The 20,626-nt window shown below is 47.0% G+C and overlaps 1 protein-coding gene across 1 annotated transcript in view; it reads right to left on the bottom strand.

Annotated features, from left to right (window-relative positions):
- Positions 1-20,626, bottom strand: part of LOC127046522 (beta-1,3-galactosyltransferase 5-like) — an 89,825-nt gene that overhangs the window by 57,223 nt on the left and 11,976 nt on the right. The window lies entirely within an intron of this gene.

The raw sequence follows: 20,626 nt of genomic DNA, 5'->3' as shown, positions 1-20,626 counted from the left end.
GTTGCCTCTCCCAGGCTTCCCCTCCCTGGGTTACCCTGGAAGATCACTGTGATTCAAACTCCTTGAATCACAAAACAGAGAGGACAATTCACCTTCCCCCCTCCTTTTCTTTCCCCCTCCTAGACTCTTCCTGAGAGAGAAAGTAATCCTGACACAGAGAGAAATTAGCCTTTCTCTCCCCCTTCCCTCCTTTCTCCCCTCCAATTCCCTGGTGGATCCAGACCCCGTCCCCTGGGGTCTCACCAGAACAAAAAACAATGAGGTTCTTAAACAAGAAAAGCTTTTAATGAAAGAAAGAAAAAAACAGTAAAAATTATCTTTGTAAATTAAAAAAAAATGGAACAGGTACAGGGTCTTTCAGCTATAGACACTGGGAATACTCTCCCAGCCTAAGTATACAAGTACAAATTAAAATCTTTTCAGCAAAATACCAATTTGAACTCCTTTCAGCCAAATACACATTTGCAAATAAAGAAAACAACCATAAGCCTAACTCGCTTTATCTACCTAGTACTCACTAGTCTGAACTTATAAGAGCCTGTATCGGAGAGATTGGAGAGAAACCTAGTTGCACGTCTGATCCTTCTGAGCCCCCAGTGTGAACAACAACCAAAACTAACAGCACACACACAAACTAACAGCACAGCACAAAAACTTCCCTCCCTCAAGATTTGAAAGTATCCTGTCCCCTGATTGCTCCTCTGGTCAGGTGACAGCCAGGCTCACTGAACTTGTTAACCCTTTACAGTCAAAGAGATATAAAGTACTTCTGTGCTATTAACTTTTCTTATCTGTATGACAGGCTTATATTGTGTTGCTTCCATTGACTCCTCCCCTCCTCTTGTAGGACTATCAGCTCTTCTCTTTTTCCTTGCCCTCTCTCCTTCAGCGGCCACCTGCTGTGCCCCTTCTTCATTTTCCAACTCTGCAAACCTGTTCCTGAGTTCTATTTCTCCTTCGCTGGCCTGTCTTTTCCTCTGCCTGGTTCTCTCAGTCACATGCTTCCACCCTCCACTGTCCTCACCCAGCAGTCTCTCCTCTGAATTCTTTGGTCCTGCTTCCATCTGCACGTCTGAGCTTATCCCTTCAGCCCCCTCGTGTCTGTGCTCCATCGTCTGCTCAAACCCCCTTCTGAACTCAAGCAGAGTTTGCACCTGCATCTCCAGTCCTCAGATCTTCTCTTCCATCAGCTCTATCAGGCGGCACTTCATGCAGACAAAGCTCTTCTCAGGCTCCCCCTCCAAGATCATGTACATGCCGCAGCTTCCACATCCAGTCATCCTCATTGTGTCTTTCACTGCTGCCTCTGTATCAGTCATGGCCTTCCCACCTAAAGCCTGGTAGTGCACGGAACAGAACACAACACAAGCCCCCAGCAGGCACCAGACCACCACCCTATCCCTTAACTAGCTTGTCGGTTCCTCTGTCTTAGACTCCCCTGCAAACTCCCTCTGAAACTCCCCTGTTTACAGCCTGTTTGCTGGCTCCTGTGCCGCTGCCTGACTGGCTGGCTACTTATATAGGACCCCTAATCAGGTAAGCCCCGCCCCCTAATCAGGGCTCCGCGGCTCTCCCAGCACACTGCCCCTAGCAGCCTCCACGCACACACACACTCTACAAACTACAAACTACAAACTACAAAAACCTGCTCCTCCAACAGAACTTCCACTGAAACTCCCCTGTTTACAGCTCTGTTTGCTGGCTCCTGTGCTGCTGCAGCTGTCTGGTGGTTACACCTGTATTATGGGGAGTGTTGTCACTGAGCCACAGTTGTTCTCAGGCCTTTGGCTGTGACCTCTTCAGGGTGGGAACCTCTCCCTCCAGACCAGAGGTGTAGGGCTGCAGCCCCCTGCAAGGACTGTGCTATCCCAGCAGGTCTGAGATTAAGTCCGCTGCTCTCTCTTGGGGCCAGGGACCAGCCAGCTGTCACAGAGCACAAGACATTGATTTAGAACCAAAGCCGATAATTCGACAGTATGTCTGCACCCCTGCCAGACTGACCAGGTTCTATCCCTCCTGGTAGGTGTGTGCACAGTCTTGTCAGTTCAGTGTGCCAGGGTGAGGCTGACCCTGGGTCAGATCAGGGGGGCTCTTTATACAGTTTTTGGGGCCGTTGGCTCCTAGGCCTCCTGAGCTAGTAACCATGATGCCATTTCCCCATGGGGTGAAGCTTCAAGGGGCTGGGTATCTGCCTGGCACCCATGGGCACTTTGCACTGATTGCCCTCAGAGGTTCAAGATTTCACAGGAAGCCCACCAGTTAGCCAGGGACACGGATACCTACCCTGCTTACTGCTACAATAGCCTGTGAGTATCCTGTGTGCCCATAGCGCCTGGCATAATGGTGGAAATTTCCAGGCTTCCAGCTGCTGTATTGGCCTGTGCTTAGTGAGATCGTTGATGTATTTGTTCAATGTGGTGGCTGTTACTGCACGTGATTCAGGCTCTCCTTGCCCCTGCAGTGAATTCCTGTCACGTTGTTCTCAGCTGGCAGGAGCTTGAGGATCTTGTTTGACTTTCTCCCGGCCCGCTCCCCACGCCACACAGCCCTGTATTTTAATTGCGACAAAAATGAAAAGCTTCAAAACTGAGCTGCTGTCAGTGCTCGCTAATGGGAGCTCTTCTGGGAGAGAAGCAGTGTGAGAACAGAAGCCTCTGATGCCAGAGATTGTATTTAGCTAATAGCCTTGTAAGGAGGAATGATGGGCCGGGGTTCTGTGGAGCCCTCAGTTCTCATTCTGTTTCTAGCACTGACTCACTGTGTGACCTTGCGTGAATCATTTAGCATTCTGTGCCTCAGTTTCCCCCATTGTAGAATATGAATGTCTCTCACAAGGATTTAACCTGGGAACCGCCACAGCCGATCAGACAGCTGTCCAGTATCCTGTCTCTGACAATGGCCTGCAAGAGAAAGTGTAAGAGCCCTGCAGAAGGCAGATTATGGTGTAATCTTCCCTATGTAGCTCTCATTTTGTTCTTTAATGGAGATTGGCTTAATCCTTCATTGTCATTAATTATAACAACTCTGGAATATTGATAATAGCCTTATAAATGGTCATTCCCTTTTTGACTCTTGTTACATTTTTGACCTCAATGGCTTCCTGTGGCCATGACTTCCACAGCTCTATTACATGTGTACAAAAGTATTTCCTTTTACTGGTGCTAGAGACAGGGGAACATCACCGTTAACTCTTGTACAGATTTGTATCATGTCCCCTCGGTCCTAAGGTAGTAAACCTAGTCTGCTCAGTCTCTGGTCATCTGAGTTTCTCCAGGCTTTTGATCATTCTTGTTGCTTGTCCCTGAGCCCCCTTCCAGTCCTGAAATGTCCTTGTTGAGGTGAGGCTGTGCTGCACAGTTTTCCAGGGGAGTTTGCCCCACTGATTTATGTAAAAGCATTAGAATATTTTAGATATCGTTCTTCATCTCACTCCTTATGCATCCTAACATCACGTTAGCTTTGATCACAGCCATACAGTGAGCAGAGGTCTCCACTGAATGTCTACAGTGAGGTCAAGGTCTCTTTCTGGATCGATACAGCTCATTTAGACGTGTAAGAGTCGTTTAAATTTTTCTCTTCATGAGCGTTGAGACTCCTGAGTGCAGCAATCTGCTGAGAGTGTCTGTATAGCTTGAAGGCATCAGGGGAGATGTCCCGGCACTTTGTGGACTACAAATTACACCCCAAGAGTAGTAAAACCTGGTGGTTGCGATTCCTGAGACAACACACTTGGTCAGACCTGAGACTTGCGCCTGCCAGCCGAGCCAACCAGCCGTCACCATCCACCCCAGAGCCCGAACTGGGAACAAAAGGCTTGCAGCACAGGCTAGAGCGGGAGTTTTCACGCAGCCGTACGCATGTGGCGCTTGCAGACATTTAAGAAATGTGCCCAGCTGAAGCTTTTACGCTGCTAAGCCCTAAAATATTAGCATTGAAACTGCTGACGTTGGCCACCTGTCTTTTAGAGGAGCAGACGCCTGCCAGCTGAGGTTTACAGCCAGAGAAGGGGATTATGTATCTCTGAATACCCTCAACTAAACTAAAAAGCACTTCAGAATCAAAACCATGGCCGAGGCTTTTAATCATTTCTAAACATGATGCTAGACTTGGAGAAAAACGTTCTCCGACAACCCAGGTTTGGAAAAGAGAAGGAAGGGGCCAGTGAACCCCATAACTCCCCTATTCCAAGAAAACTGAAAGGTTACTGGCTCATTTAGGCTGGTACATGATACACACTTACTGAACTGTGACACGGAACTAAACCAATGAAAAATCGCAGAATGGTAAAAATAAGGGTTTGTTAGTTTACTAGTTTATAATTATGGACAGTGCATGAGCTTGGCAGGGGTAATACTTATGCCAGCGACATGGCCTAGGTTTTGCCTGACATGAGTGTTGTCTCCCCGGTCCATTTCTTTTATGTAGGCTTGTTTAGATAATGCTTACAGCTCACAGGACAAAGGTGACTTTGCTATTGTGTGGGACGACTGAGATAAGAGGAAGTTAATTGATATAATAAATACACAAAATGTTATGCTAAAAGTCCCTATGTTGGGAAAAGGAGGGATAAGGTGACATGAAGACATAATGGCATGAAAATAGCATAGTCAGCAAAAGTTGTGCACATTGAAGCATGCGCATGTGTATTGTACAGGTTACATGAGATACAATGCTTAATGCTGATTGGAGGAAAGCTAATGAATATGTAATATGAAAAGGTATAAGAAACCAACTGAATAAGGGTCCAAGTCAGAGAAATACCAGATCAGAAACTGATGGAACGAGACTGAAGGAGCAGAGACTGAAACAACCATGGAGGGCAGGAGAGCTCCCCGGTACCCAGAGCTTGGTAACTTGGGTCCCTACCTGTTCCACCTTATCTGCTTATTCTCTGTCATAAATAGATGATCAGAAGATTGTCCCATCCACCAACAGATGGTGGTCCAATAGAAGATATGACCTCATCTCTCTTAAAAAGATAATGACACCTAATTCTTTACTCACTATAAACCGTAAAGTTATGGGGAGGATGAAGTGGACACACCAACTCAGAGCAGCAGCAGACCCTGCCAGAACAGCAGATGCAAAACCTGCCAATGTACCTCCACTGCTGCAGTGATCAACACCTCCACATGACAACTTACAGGATTTATGGATCCTGCACATACCTGTCACAACACGTGGTGTACCTCATCCCGTGGACCAAATGCCCCAACTACAGCTACATGGATGAAACCAGACAATCGCTGCTCTCGAATGAAATCACATGGAAAAATGATAAAAGACAAATACACTATATTTAGAAGGTCACTTTCTGTAAGTCTATAATATATAACTCAACTATTGTTGTATGTAAAGTAAATAAGGTTTTTAAACTGTTTAAGAAGCTTCATTTAAAATTAAATTAAAATGCAGAACTCCCCGGACTGGTGGCCAGGACCTGGGCATTGTAGTGCCACTGAAAATCAGCTCGCGTGCGCCTTTGGCACCTGTGCCATAGGTTGCCTGCCTCTGCTATATAACATGGGAGCGAACATTTTTTGCAAAGCAATCTCTCCATGTCTGACCTCTCAGTCCTCATCCACAAAGGAAACCTGCACAACACCTTCAAAAGACGAGATTGGGAACTTATAATTCATAACTCTGCTCCCACAACAAAACTACGGACTAAACAGACACCAGGTTTATGGCTCATTAACAATTTGTTACAGTGCCTGCTAACCCTTAACTGCCCTCTTCTTCTCAAGTGGTCTCCTACAACCTGTGTGAACCCATTATGCTTAACAATCTGGCCCCCTTGTATTTACCTCAGACTCATGGATTTCACCAGCTCTCACTGGGGAAGCGGAGCAGAGACCCCAGCTTGGCAGCAAAAGGCTGGAAGGTGTGAGGTGGTTTCTGGAGGATGCTGGTTGCTCTGTCACCTGGAAACCAACTAAGGAGGTCAGACTGAAAATGGAGTCACTGCAGCTTGGCTGGGCTCTGGGCTGACCAGAATGGATGATGCTTTAACCATCAGTTCTCTCTGCTAACCTAAGGGCTCCCTGTGTTGCATGCCCCGTGACTAACAGACCTGACTGTTCTGGCACGCTGGGTGAGCGTCACTGTAAATATTGGTGACGTGCCTCTGAAGGGCGTACGAGTCTCTCCCCAGAGTCTGTCTCCGTTGGACTCGCTGAACAGTGAAGCAGGAGAGTCGAAGCCCCAGAGTTTCTGTCTCAGGAGGCTTTGAGGCCATGTGGCCTGCCCTGTAGGAAGAGATAGAGCCCTTGGGGGTCTGGCAGGTCAAAGTGATTTCCCCAGAGAGGCTGTTTCAAAGCCAAGGGTGTAGCACTGATCCTCCGGATCCATGATACTGGTTCGCTGGAGACACGCAGTTCTGTGAATTTACTCTCAAGTCCAGAATGATGTTTTAGTCCAGGAATTCATAACTGAGAATTCGGAGGGTCATTATCAACATCAGTGTCTGTAACAGTGGAAGGGTTGGTAAAAAGAGCCCCAGTGCTCTAAAATCTTCCATCAAAACTAACATGAATCTAATAGGGATGAACCTGCATGGCAGTGTTTCTCATAATTTATATCCTCATCACTATCAGTTCTTAACTGTAGCAAATAAATCAACATCATCATGGCAAATCCCAAAGGGATGTTGTCTCCTTGCAGATCAAACACCCCCTGGCTTGATCTCTAGCTAGGTCCATAAAGTGGTCTGTCAGTGGTAATTTTATTGTGCTGGCAAATTTTTGGCAACCGTGCGATCACTGGCCTTGTAGTGGCATTCCTTGGCAAATGCACTTTGTAATTCATTAGTCCTCTATCCGAATATGCCCATACTGAAAGAGCCTCCGAAGCCAAAGTCCTACTGATGGGAGGAGTTGCTGGATTTGACTACGAAAATCGTCATTACTGATCTTGTCCTGCCACTTACCAGGGAGCAGCTGTGGAAGACAATGAGACACAAAAACCTCAGTCTGTTCAGCCATCTGCAGTGCCCGCATTTCACTGCGTACAATAGGGTTGGTATAACTGTGGTTCTGTAGAGCTTGATGTTGTGACATCTCCACAGGGGCCACCAAAGGGCCCAAAACACGGCAGCAGGTGCTGCTATAGAGTGTCCACCTCTTTGGGGGAAGCCGCCAGTGCTGTCTGTGATGCTGTCCAGCTATCTGACAGCTGCCACATCTCTCCAACCTATTCTGAGACAAACTGTTTTGAAAGCGTCTCAGTTTTGACATAAAAGAGGCAACTCAATTAAACAATGTAGCGAAAAGGCAGTCCTTCCCCCAGAGATGTGTGCTGAGATCTGGAACAGTAGAAGCTCCCTAAAAGTGTGCATGGAGGCCGCTGGTGCCTGAACCATGGCTCAGCCCCCCACGCCGTCCCTGAGCCCCCACCATCACACTGCCCTTTCCCCCGAGGTCCCGCTCCCGCACCACCTGTTCTGCACACTTTTACAAGTGATGAGGCCGTGGCCCCCCTGTGACAGTGTACCCCATAAGGCTTTATGGGGGGTGCTTATAAATATATGTATGATATAACTTGAATAGGGTTTTGCTACATATGCCATGTAACATATCTATGTAAAGGTTATCATCTAAGGGTTATGTTCATCCTAGTTGTATGCAGGCATCATTTGTGTGTTCAGAGTTATGAACATTGGCTGTATAATTGCTTGATTTCTAAGTAGCCTTAGTTAGAACATTTGGTTACTTCTTGGGAAAGAAATGTGCAAGTTAAGTGCTCAGTCAGGAAGCACTTAACAGACAAAAGAGCTTGGAAAGCTCCAATCCACATAAGAAGTCTTCCTGGAGACATACAAGAGACCATGTGTAAATTGGCTTCTGCTTGTAAAGACTGAGTCATGAACGGACATGTGACTTGCCCAGGTGACTCCAGAACTCCATCTTGGAGCTGGACTTTGTATAGGAGTGAGGAGGGGGTCTCCACCCACAAGAGAGAGTCTGTTTAAACCCGGGAGAGACCCCTCCACTTGGTCTTCAGCTGACTAAAGAGTGAGCCTCTCCACCCCTCAAGATACTTGAAGGAATCTGGAACAAAGGACAGTAACTACAGGGGTGTGAGTGGTTGCTGGACCCAGGCTAAAAGGAGATTAGTCTGTGAAAGGGAGCATTCTGAAACTGGTGAGGCTCTTATCTGTATTCAGTTTGATTAGACACAGATTTGCCCATTTTATTTTATTTTACTTGGTAACTTACTTTGTTCTGTCTGTTACTGTTACTACTTGGAAACACTTAAATCCTACTTTCTGCATTTCATAAAATCACTTTTTACTTATTAATTAACTCAGAGTATGTATTAATACCTGGAGGGAGCAAACAACTGTGCATCTCTCTATCACTGTTATAGTGGGTGAACAATTTATGAGTTTATCCTGCCTAAGCTTTATACAGGGTAAAACGGATTTATTTGGGTTTAGACCCCACTGGGAGTTGGGCATCTGGGTGCTAAAGACAAGTACACTTCTGTGAGCTGTTTTCAAGTAAACCTGCAGCTTTGGGGCAAGTGATTCACACTCTGGGTCTTTGTTGAAGTAGACAAGAGTGTCTGGTTCAGCAAGATGGGGTTCTCAAGTCCCAAGCTGGCGGGGAAACCAGGGATAGAAGTAATCTTGGCACATCGGTTGGCAGCTCCAACCCGTCATACCCGACCCCCCCGTTCCAGTGCCCCTCGACTGAGATTGAGATGAAACATAAGGTTTGTAAGGAAAGCCAGTTGCTCATCCAGTCCTTGTCTCCTTCAGTTGCCTGTTGAGGTGGATGCATTCATCTGTGAACGAATCCTCCAAGTCCTCATTGAACTCTGCTAACAAATTAACAGCGCCTGTCGAGATTTCTGGTATATTCAACGTCTTTAACTTTTCTAGAAAACTGAGGCGTTCAAACAGTATGTTGTAAGCCTCACTCCGTCACCGCACCTCTTCACATAGTCTATCCGTCACTACAGTCAATGTGTTAATACGATAATTGTCTTGACCTGTTTTCAGTAATTCGTCTTCTTTGTTATCATCAGACCTGGGGTTATGTTTCTGCTTCTGTTATGGTCATATTCATATTCATTAAGTCCAGATACTGATTTAGCAAGTTGTTTGTAATTATCAAAATTGTCTCTCATGCTTGTCAGAAATTTGGAAAGAGAACTGTACAGCTGAATAATTGTTCCCAAATCAATCTGGACACTCTGCAACTTTACACTGACTGCTTTGAATGGCTGAAGTAGGGTTCTCCAGACATTCGTCATTATTGAAGCCTCCAGGCCTTCGAGTTTATCAAGAATATTCCTTGATTCATTTTGTATCATTGCCTTTTCAGTGGCATTAGCTGAGATGTGTGTAAGGGCATTAATAATATCAGTCCAGCCATCTTAAAGAGCCTGGCATGCATCTTGTCTCGCTGACCAATGTGTTTGCTTTTGTAAGCTTTTAACAACACGTGTACCGGGTTTGACACAAGACATTATTCTGCCCCAACGATGGGTGGAAGCAGTGAAAACGTCATACAGTCGTTGCAAAGTACAGAAATAAGACATTGTTTCCTTGCAGCACTCGTTGGCATATGATCCCATGAGGTGAAGTGAATGAGCTGCACATGGGATGTACTGAGCCCACCCATTCACTTCCCTTATTCTAGCTTGTACTCCTGAGTATACACCAGAGATATTGCTTGCGTTATTGTAAGACTGACCATGGCAGTCCTTAGTGTCTAGCCCACAGGTGTCCAAAGTATTCAGTACAGTCTCTGTGAGCTGCCGAGATTTATGCCCTGCACTGGGCATAAAGCCCACAAATTGTTCTATGGCTGGGCCATCTTCTTTTACATATCTTATTATGAACATTAACTGGTCCATAGGTGAAATGTCTGGAGTTGAATCAATGCTTATTCCATAATATTTTGCAAACTTAACTTCATTCAGAATTTATGTAGTTAGTTTATCACGCATTAGCTGAATAAATTCATAGCACACCGTTTTAGAGAAGTACAAAGTGTGCCTGCTATCATTTCTCCATACAGTTGCAAGTGTTCTGACAGAAACCGATCAAATTGTGTAGAGTCAAATTCACTGCTGTGAGAAGTGGCAAAACCCAATTCAGGATACTGAAATACAGAATGAATTTAGGGGACTGTAGCATGTCGTAGATATTCTGGCAACTTGTTCTATAATTTAGTGATCCATTCCCAAATGACTCTCTCTCAAAGTATTGCACTGGCTTGAACCTATCGCTGCAGGCAGCCAAACTTAACCAGCTAATTTTTTTGCAGCTAACCAGATTTGAATATTCCTCTTCATTCAGCTCCCAGATCTGTCTAAACTCCTTTTTTCTCGCAGCCCCACTGAAATGTCTAAGTGTCGCTTTGATCGTTGTCTTCCACAAAGTCAGATAGGACTGATTCAGCATCTCTAGCCATGAAGGCTTGACAGTGGGTCATACAGTGCTGGATGAATAAATCACTGTAGCAATCTTTCAGTTGCTTTGAAATGCTTTCATGTTGGGCTAGCATTACAGGTGCCCCGTCTGAAGTAAATCCCACAATTTTCTCCACGGAGTAGTTGTTCTGGTCATTTTCCACACAACCAACAATAGCTGCATTCAGATTTTCAGCATTATAGCATTCAGCTATTTCAATTTCGCTCAAAAACTCAGAGCGAATTTCACTTGTGTCAACATTCACAAAGTGATGGTAAATAATAAGCTGACTCTCGTCGCTGTGGTCAGTGCTCTCATCACACATTACGTTAACAAACAGAGCTAGTTTCTAAGATGCCACAAGGACTCCTCATTGTTTTTGCTGCTTTACAGTTTCACTGTAAAGATAGTCACCTGAATCTTCGGTGTTTCTTGCCACAGGCCTGGTCTCCACTACGCGTTTATACCAAATTTAGCAGAGTTAAACCAATTTAACCCTGCACCCGTCCACACAATGAAGCCGTTTATATCGATATAAAGGGCTCTTAAAACTGATTTCTGTACTCCTCCCCGAAGAGAGGAGTAGCACTGAAATCGGTATTGCCATGTCGGATTAGGGTTAGTGTGGTTGCAATTCGATGGTATTGGCCTCCGGGCAGTATCCCACAGTGCACCATTGTGACTGCTCTGGAAAGCCATCTGAACTCGGATGCACTGGCCAGGTAGACAGGAAAAGCCCCGCGAACTTTTGAATTTCATTTCCTGTTCGCCCAGCTTGGAGAGCTCACCAGCACAGGTGACCACGCAGAGCTCATCAGCACAGGTAACAATGCAGTCTCCTGAGAATCGAAAAAGAGCTCCAGCATGGACCGCACGGGAGGTACTGGATCTGATCGCTGTACGGGGAGAGGATTCCGTGCTAACAGAACTCCGTTCCAAAAGACAAAATGAAAAAACATTTGAAAAAATTTCCAAGGCCATGATGGAGAGACCACGCCAGGGACTCAGTGCAGTGCAGAGTGAAAGTTAAGGAGCTCAGACAAGCCTACCAGAAAACCAAAGAAGCAAACGGAAGGTCCGGGGCAGGGCCGAAAACATGCCGCTTCTACGCTGAGCTGCATGCAATTCTCGGGGGGTCCGCCACCACTACCCCCCCCTCTTGTCCGTGGATTCCAAGGTGGGGGTGCTAATCTCAGCCATGGCTGAGGATTCTGTGGATAGGGAAGATGAGGAGGAGGAAAAGGAGAACGAGCTTGCAGACAGCACACAGCACTCCGTTCTCCCCAATAGCCAGGAGCTTTTTCTCAGCCTGACGGAATTACCCTCCCAGCCCTCCCAAGCCACTAGCCCAGACAATGAAGCCATGGAAGCCACCTCTGGTGAGTGTACCTTTGTAAATATAAAATATGGTTTAAAAGCAAGCGTTTTTTAATGATTGATTTGCCCTGAGGACTTGGGATGCATTCGCGGCCAGTACAGTTACTGGAAAAGTCTTTTAACATGTCTGGGGACAGAGCAGAAATCCTCCAGGGACATCTCCATGAAGTGCTCCTGAAGGTACTCCAAAAGCCTCTGCAGAAGGTTTCTGGGCAGGGCAGCCTTATTCCGTCCTCCATGGTCGGACACTTGACCACGCCATGCATGTAGCAAGTAATCTGGTATCATTGCATGACAAAGCCTAGCTGCGTATGGTCCCGGTGTTTGCTGGCATTCAAGCAACATCCGTTCTTTATCTCACTGTGTTATCCTCAGGAGAGTGATATCGTTCATGGTAACCCGGTTGAAATTCCGGAATTTAATTAAGGGGACAGAGATGGCCATTCCTACTGGGCTGTTTGCCTGTTGCTTAAAAGAAATCCTTCCTTGCAGGTCCCCAAGCAGGGGAAAGAGGGGTGGGGGTGATTGGCGCTGAGCTTTTTCGCGTTTGGCTAGCAGGGATCTTCCCTGCTACTAGTCACGCGGTGCGGGGGCGGGGGTGTTTAGCAGTGATCTTCCATGATACCAGCCACGCGGTGGGAGGAGGGGTAAAGCGATCATCCCAGAGAATTGGATGGGAGGTGGTTTCTGCTGCTGCATGTTAACAGGAGAGAAGCAGCACTGAACGGGCGTTGCTTGCTATTTGGGAAAGGAGGGCACTGTGTATATGAAGGTTGCAGAAGCCAAAAGACAATGGCTCACCATGGCCGCATGCAAGCCGAATTCTGCTGCCCAGGCCTGCGTCTGTGAGATCTCTAACACCAGAGCCGCAGGCACTCAATATTAAGATGCAAAATGCGACCTTGTAGTGAAATCACACGTACTATGTAAGGTGAATAGTGTTGTTCACCATGAAAGAGTATAAGCATTGTTCTGTTAAATGTCTCTTTTAAAATACTTCTCTCCCTTTTTTCCCTCCCTCATGCAGCTGCAAATTTTTCAAACCTCCCTACTCCATCCCAAAAGCTATCTCAGATAAGGCGGCAGAAAAAAAAGACGCGAGACAAAATGTTCTCAGAAATCATGGGAGTGACCCGCAATGAAAGAGCTCATCTGAATGAGTGGAAGGACGTGGTATCAAATTACAGGAAAGATGCCAGTGAACGTGGGGACAGGAGGGACCAACGTGAGGACAGGAGGGACGCTCGAGATGAGAGGTGGCAGCAGGAAGATCAGAGGTGTAGGCAGGAAGATCAGCGGTGGCAGGATGCAATGCTGGGGCTGCTGCATGATCAAACTGACATCCTCCGACGTCTGGTGGACCTTCAGGAACAGCAGCAGGGTCACAGAGTGCCGCTGCAGCCCCTGTGTAACCACCCTCACCATGTTCCACATCCTCCTCACCCAGACGTGTAAGAACGCTTGGGGGGAGGCTCCGTGCACCCGCCCACTCCACTCCCGTGGACAGCCCAACCAAAAGGCTGCCATTATTTTGAAATTTTTTAGGCGCCTTTTCCTTCCCTCCTATCCTCCTCCCAAACCACACCCAGGCTACCTTGTCAGTTCTCTCCCTCTTTTTATAATGAATTAATAAAGAATACATGATTTTTAAACGATAGTGATTTTATTTCCTTGTTGCTTACAGGGAATGAGTTAATCAAGGGAGGGTTTCATCAAAGGGAAACAAACACAGCAGTCATACCGTACCCTGGCCCGTGATGAAACTCATTTTCAAGGCTTCTCTGATGCGTACCGTTTCCTGGTGTGCTCTTCTAATCGCCCTGGTGTATGGCTGCGCGTAGTCAGCGGCCAGGTGATTTGACTCAGCCTCCCACCCTGCCATAAAGGTCTCCCCCTTACTCTCACAGAGATTGTGGAGCACACAGCAAGCAGCAATAACAAAGGGGACATTGGTTTGGCTGAGGTCTGAGCGAGTCAGTAATGTGCGCCAGCGTGCCTCTAAACAGCCAAATGCACATTCTACCACCTTCTGCACTTGCTCAGTGTGACGTTATTGATATAAACTGGGACCATATAGAACATGGGTTGCAACCAAGGTCCTGTAGTGGCACCAAACCTTATGTAAAGGAGGTCATATAAAGTGTCTAAGACCAGGTTATGGGTTACTGGTTATGATTATGCTGTCTGTATGTCTGTATCATTTTGTAGTTGAAGTTGTAAGTATTGGCTGTATGCTGTCTGTATTTCAAATTGGTGCTGCAGTTCTGGGAAACATCCCAGACAAGTGGGTGTTAGCTCTGCTTAGCCTGCTTGATGGCCCATTAAGGACCATCAGCTACATAATTGACCCATTGAGAGGAGGCAGATACGCCTTGTGACTCAGCAGGGTGTGCAGGGACTTGCCCATGTGACTCCAAACTCCATTTTGCTGTAATTTTCCACAGTAAGAACAAAGAGGTTCTTACACCTGGAAGAGCCTATATAAGGCTAATGCCTCATCTCCATCTTGTCTTCAGTCCTGCTTCCTACCTCTGGAGGGACTTTGCTACAAGCTGAAGCTCTACACAAGGGACTGATGACCCATCCCAGCTGGGGATGTTCTCCAGAGACTTGATTTGAACCTGCAGTTTATTCCATCACTGCTACAAACCTGAACTAAGAACTTTGCCATTACTGTATGTAATTGATTCCATTTAACCAATTCTAGCTCTCATCTCTATCTTTTTCCTTTTATGAATAAACCTTTAGATTTTAGATTCTAAAGGATTGGCAACAGCGTGATTTGTGGGTAAGATCTGATGTGTATATTGACCTGGGTCTGGGGCTTGGTCCTTTGGGATCGAGAGAACCTTTTTCTTTTACTGGGGTGTTGGTTTTCATAACCATTCATCCCCAGGACGGGTGGGACTGGTGGTGATACTGAGAGACTGGAGTGTCTAAGGAAATTGCTTGTGTAACTTGTGGTTAGCCAGTGGGGTGAAACCGAAGTCATTTTTGTCTGGCTGGTTTGGTTTGCCTTAGAGGTGGAAAAACCCCAGCCTTGGGCTGTGACTGCCCTGTTTGAGCAATTGGTCCTGAATTGGCACCTCAGTTGGGTCCCGCCAGAACTGCATCATCACAGTGGCGTAGTCATGCTAGGATCCACAGAATCAGGTCAATTAAGCTTTGGGTCAGAACCCCACACTATCCAATTTGAAATTTGGGATTGAGAATTTGGTTGGTTAAAGATCAGTGACCATGACCCAGAAAGCATCAGCAAAAGCAATGAAACTGCAAGCCCTGATGGACAGCCTGCAGTTTGAATATGAGCAAAAACTGGCAGAAATTCGAATGAAAGAGAAACAGCCTTGGCCCAGCTGGAGGAAGAGGCTGCTGAGAGAGAGAAAAAAGCTTCTGAACGAGAGAGAGAAGCTGCTGAAAGAAAGAAGGAGGCTGATGAGAGAGAAGAAAAAGCTCGTAAGGGGCGTCTGGAGCTTCTGGCTGCTGAGGAGAAAACTTGACAGATGCAACATGAAACTGCCAAGCTTCGGCTCCAAGTCAAAAAAGCAAGGGAAGAACAGCAAAACTGCATCCTCTTGACAATCCAGTTTATAACTGTCTTGATATGTGGTATTACTTTGGGCAGTTTTCTGTGTGTAACCAGTTTTGCTATGGCCAAGGAGAGGGGAATTCTAACCTGGTGGGTAATAGCTGTTTGTCTGTTCAAGAAAGCAGTGTGTCTGTGAATGGAGTGTCTGAATGTCTGTCTGATGTCTCAGAAGTGAATCTGGAGTTAGATCAAGAGGAAAAAGATCTCATTGGGGAGGAAAATGTTTCTCAGGAGCAGATTAAAGTAGATGGTCAGGCGGAAGCCCTAACTGAGGAAGGAGAGGGTAGATTTGTGATGGGTAATGGATTGGTGGCTAGTACAGCTTGTAAAAGTAAACCTGAAATGGGTAACTGTGATTTGCTGAAAGTAGCTCAGTGTAGTGAAAAAAGCAGCAGCTTATCTGTAGGGAGTGGCAACGTGCCTGGTAGGGAAAGTTTGGAGGAGCCTAGTCAGCCTTCTGAGCTGATGGTTTTGTCTAGTCAGCAGTTTTGGAAAACAAGGATAGTGGAAGATGAGTGTCCCTATCTCTTACCTGTTTCCTGTGTGGAGAAATGTGACAGTAAAGGAAATGTGCCTGTGTCTGTCGGGGATATTGACTTGCCTATGGAGGAAGCTACCCCGGTTTCCAAGCAGTTGTCTGTAAACAGCTTAGTGTGCTGGGACAAGGGAAAGGAAATCCCAGGCTGTGTGTCTGGTGAAGGAGAATGTGTCTCCGGCTCTTCTGTGTCTGTGCAGCAGACAGAAAGTGCCTTTCAGCCTGTGATGGTTGAGGGTGAGTCAGTTGTCTCAGAGTTGGTTGTAAATACAGCTAAAGCCCAGGAAGGGAATGGTCCTAAGTTTGTGTCTGCTGAGGAAAATGGCACTGTAACTAGGGTGCATCCAGTTAGTGTCGTAGCAAAATCCCAGAGACCAGACAATTCTGGTGCTTGTAGTTTGTCAGTTGCTAATGTGTGGTTGGAAAAGGGTGTAGCAGCTCTGTCTAATCAGGGTGATACCCTAGCCAGGGCACAAGGAGAGCAAAAAGGTGATTTAATTGTGTTACCTACTGACAGTTTGACAAGTTGTAGCAAGAAGGAAAGGATTCCTGAACCTGTTCATAGCCAAGGACAGGAGAAGGCTTCTAGCCTGTTTGCTGGAAAGTCTGTACGTTTGCCTGAAAGAGGATTGTGTAGGAATCTGCCTGATGGGCCAGAGGTGATTCTGGATGTAAGTGAGACCCAGAAAGAGTCTGTGGGGGCTCAGAGAAGTGTTCCTTTAGAGCAAGCCCTAGGTGAAGAGGATAAGGGCAGAAGTTCTGAGAGGGATGAACTGCTGCTTAGAGAAGCTCATAGGGAAAGGAATCCTCATGGTAGCCTGTGCAAGCAGTTTACTGCAACTGCAGGGTGTGAAAGTGATTTAATCAAGGAAGTTTCAGTTCCTGACAGCCAGAAATTTTCTGTGGTGAATGGATCCACTGACTTTCCTTTTGAAAGATCCAGTGTGGGGAGCTTTAAGGTCTCAGATGAAGTAAAAGCTGTTAAGAAAATTAAGCAGCCTTATAACCCCGTGGCTGTGTGTGACTAGCTTGTTGGGAAGACAATGGTGCTGGAACAGGAATGTCTCCATGCTGATTCTGAGGGCTTGTCTACATCACAAAGTTGCAGCGCTGGTGAGGGGGTTACAGCGCTGCAACTTAGGAGGTGTACACATCTACAGGGCATCACCAGCGCTGCAACTCCCTGTTTGCAGCGCTGGCCATACTCCCGTTTTGTCTCGGGTGTAGAGGATCCAGCGCTGGTGATCCAGCGCTGGTAATCAAGTGTAGACACTTACCAGCGCTTTTCTTGACCTCCGTGGAATAAGCAGGTATCCCAGCATACCTGAGGAAGCCTCTCCTTCAAGCAGGTCTCTTTCCCTGCGGTTTGCAGGGGGGTCCGGGGAACGCGAGAGCAAACCGCGGGGAAGCTGGTCTCCTTCCCTGGTTTGCTCTCGCGTTCCCCGAACCCCCGAGCAAGCAGTTCTCCTTCCCTGCGGTTTGCTCTCGCGTTCCCCGAACCCCCGAGCAAGCAGTTCTCCTTCCCTGCGGTTTGCTCTCGCGTTCCCCGAACCCCCGAGCAAGCAGGTCTCCTTCCCTGCGGTTTGCAGGGGGGTTCGGGGAATGCGAGAGCAAACCGCGGGGAAGCTGGTCTCCTTCCCCGGTTTGCTCTCGCGTTCCCCGAACCCCCCTTGAAGCCGCCCAACAGCGCTGCAGTGTGGCCACATCTAACACCACCTGCAGCGCTGGTTGCTGTAAGTGTGGCCACTCTGCAGCGCTGGCCCTATACAGCTGTACTAATACAGCTGTAACAACCAGCGCTGCAAAATTGTAGATGTAGACATACCCTGAGAGTGAGCAGCCTGTGCTTCAGGATCTAAGGACAGATTTGGTTACTGGTGTTTCAGAGCTAAATGGTTTTATGGCTGAATGCTTGAGGATGCAGGGAAGAGCAAACAAACTCTCACCTTCAAACCCTTTTGATTTGTGTGGTATCTCTGTAAGACAGAGTCCAACATTGGAATTGGTAGCAGCTAAGAAGTTAAAAGCTGGTGTTTGGGTTAATGCAAATTACCTGACTGGCAGGAAGGAGAAAGACTTGCTAACAGCTGTTAGCAAAGAGAGCCCACCCCATCAGTCAGTGAATTTGGTTAAGCAAGAGAAATCAGGGTTTAATCCTGCAGGACAAGGAGAAGAGAAAAAACTGAATTTTGCAAAGGGAAGCAACAGGTTAACCCTAAAATGCCCAAACTCCAATGGTATCAATCCAAGGGTGTGGCAGGACAAACATGATTGTAGATGGACACTTGCAATGAATTTGTTGTTACTGCTAATGGTAATTTTTGTAACTAGTGTATTGCTATTAACAAAAACTGTAAAAATATACAATGTGCCTAATCTTTTGAAAAATCCCTTGAACATGTTAAGAGAAATACATAAGAACATACTTTATGTTAAAAGGCCTTGTTATACTGATGTTTCACTGCTAGTGCCTGTAAGCAGTCTTGGAACTTTTCACAGAAGAAAAGACATTCCAGACCTGATGTGCTGTATGAAAAGGGAAACTGAGGCACACTGCCAGATTGCTTTCATGGCTAAATGCCAAGATTGCTATACTGTAAACAACATTAATATCTATGTTAATTTAATGTTAATTGGGTTCCAAACATTTGCCAGAGCTTGTATAGATAAAATAGCTAGTTTCTTTAGCTCTTGGCAGGATCATATAAGACATACAGGAATCCTGCTGCAAGAGCAGATCCAATCCACTGTTGTTCAAACTAAGTGTTACCTTGAATTTGTAAAGAGATTCAATCATGCTGTTGAACATGACTTTGATAAACCATTTCTGTTATACACTGATATGGCTTCTAACTCAACACTAGCTGTAGTGAGACAGACCCAAGGATGGGGAGCTCTTGGAATGCAGTCAGTAATGTTTGTGTCATCCCTTCCTGCATCAATTTTGCATTGGGAGTGTGACATTATTGATATAAACTGGGACCATAAAGAACATGGGTTGCAACCAAGGTCCTGTAGTGGCACCAAATCTTATGTAAAGGGGGTCATATAAGGTGTCTAAGACCAAGTTATGGATTACGGGTTATGATTATGCTGTCTGTAGGTCTGTATCATTTTGTAGTTGAAGTTGTAAGTATTGGCTGTATACTATCTGTATTTCAAATTGGTGCTGCAGTTCTGGGAAACATCCCAGACAAGTGGGTGTTAGCTCAGCTTAACCTGCTTGATGGCCCATTAAGGACGATCAGCTACACAACTAACCCATTGAGAGGAGGCAGATACGCCTTGTGACTCAGCAGGGTGTGCAGGAACTGGCCTATGTGACTGCAGACTCCATTTTGCTGTAATTTTGCACAGTAAGAACAAAGAAGTGTTCTTACACCTGGAAGAGCCTATATAAGGCTGATGCCTCATCTCCATCTGGTCTTCAATCCTGCTTCCTACCTCTGGAGGGACTTTGCTACAAGCTGAAGCTCTACACAAAGGACTGAATGACCCATCCCAGTGGGGGATGTTCTCCAGAGACTTGATTTGAACCTGCAGTTTATTCCATCACTGCTACAAGCCTGAACTAAGAACTTTGCCATTACTGTATGGAATTGATTCCATTTAACCAATTCTAGCTCTCGTCTCTCTCTTTTTCCTTTTATAAATAAACCTTTAGATTTTAGATTCTAAGGGATTGGCAACAGCGTGATTTGTGGGTAAGATCTGATGTGTATATTGACCTGGGTCTGGGGCTTGGTCCTTTGGGATCGAGAGAACCTTTTTCTTTTGCTAGGGTGTTGGTTTTCATAACCATTCATCCCCAGGACGAGTGGGACTGGTGGTGATACTGGGAGACTGGAGTGTCTAAGGAAATTGCTTGTGTAACTTGTGGTTAGCCAGTGGGGTGAAACCGAAGTCCTTTTTGTCTGGCTGGTTTGGTTTGCCTTAGAGGTGGAAAAACCCCAGCCTTGGGCTGTGACTGCCCTGTTTGAGCGGCTGGTTCTGAATTGGCACTCTCAGTTGGGTCCTGCCAGAACCGTATCGTCACAGAGGGACCCTCCACCGAATTGCCGCGGAATCCCGGAAAGTGCCGCCCCACTCCGGAGTTGCCGCCCCAAGCACCTGCTTGATAAGCTGGTGTCTGGAGCCGGCCCTGGTTTCCAGATCCTCCGACTTGCTTTGGTTTCACTCTACCTGGTAAAGAAACGTCCGCTTGGCTTACAGTGACCCTGCCTATGAGCCGGGTGCCCAGGAGAGCTGGACAGGGGAGACCGATGACCCCGAGGCAGTGGATCTGTGCCCGGCTGGTGTGCGGAGGACAAGGGGCTGGGCACTGGTGTGACAAATGAGTGTGCAAAGCTCTAGCCTGGAGGGAGTGAGCAGGGCTCCCAAACCCGGAGAGCGGAGCGTCTGTGCTGCCTGCCGCTGGCACCTGGGCAGCATTTCCCTGGTGGGCACAGCCCTGAGCAGGTGGCAGCGACCCGGTGCCCCAAGATGTGTCAGCCCCCTTTGGGCCCATGTGTCCTGCCGAGCCTGCAGGGCCAGTGCAGGGCGGCAGGCAGGATTTAGGGCTAATAGCCATGGGGCCTTTGATGCCAGCCCCAGTGTGCCCCCCCCCGCCAGCCCAAGCCCCCCGTGCAGGGCCGAGGCCCAGACCCCCTCCCCCGGGAAATCCCCTCTCTCCCTGGGGTGGTGGCTGCTGCTCCCTGCGGGC

This window comes from Gopherus flavomarginatus, chromosome 3 (assembly GCF_025201925.1).
Source record: "Gopherus flavomarginatus isolate rGopFla2 chromosome 3, rGopFla2.mat.asm, whole genome shotgun sequence".
NCBI classification, from domain to species: Eukaryota; Metazoa; Chordata; order Testudines; family Testudinidae; genus Gopherus; species Gopherus flavomarginatus.
Note: the sequence above shows the minus strand (reverse complement) of the source record. Positions and strands in the feature narration are given on the sequence as shown.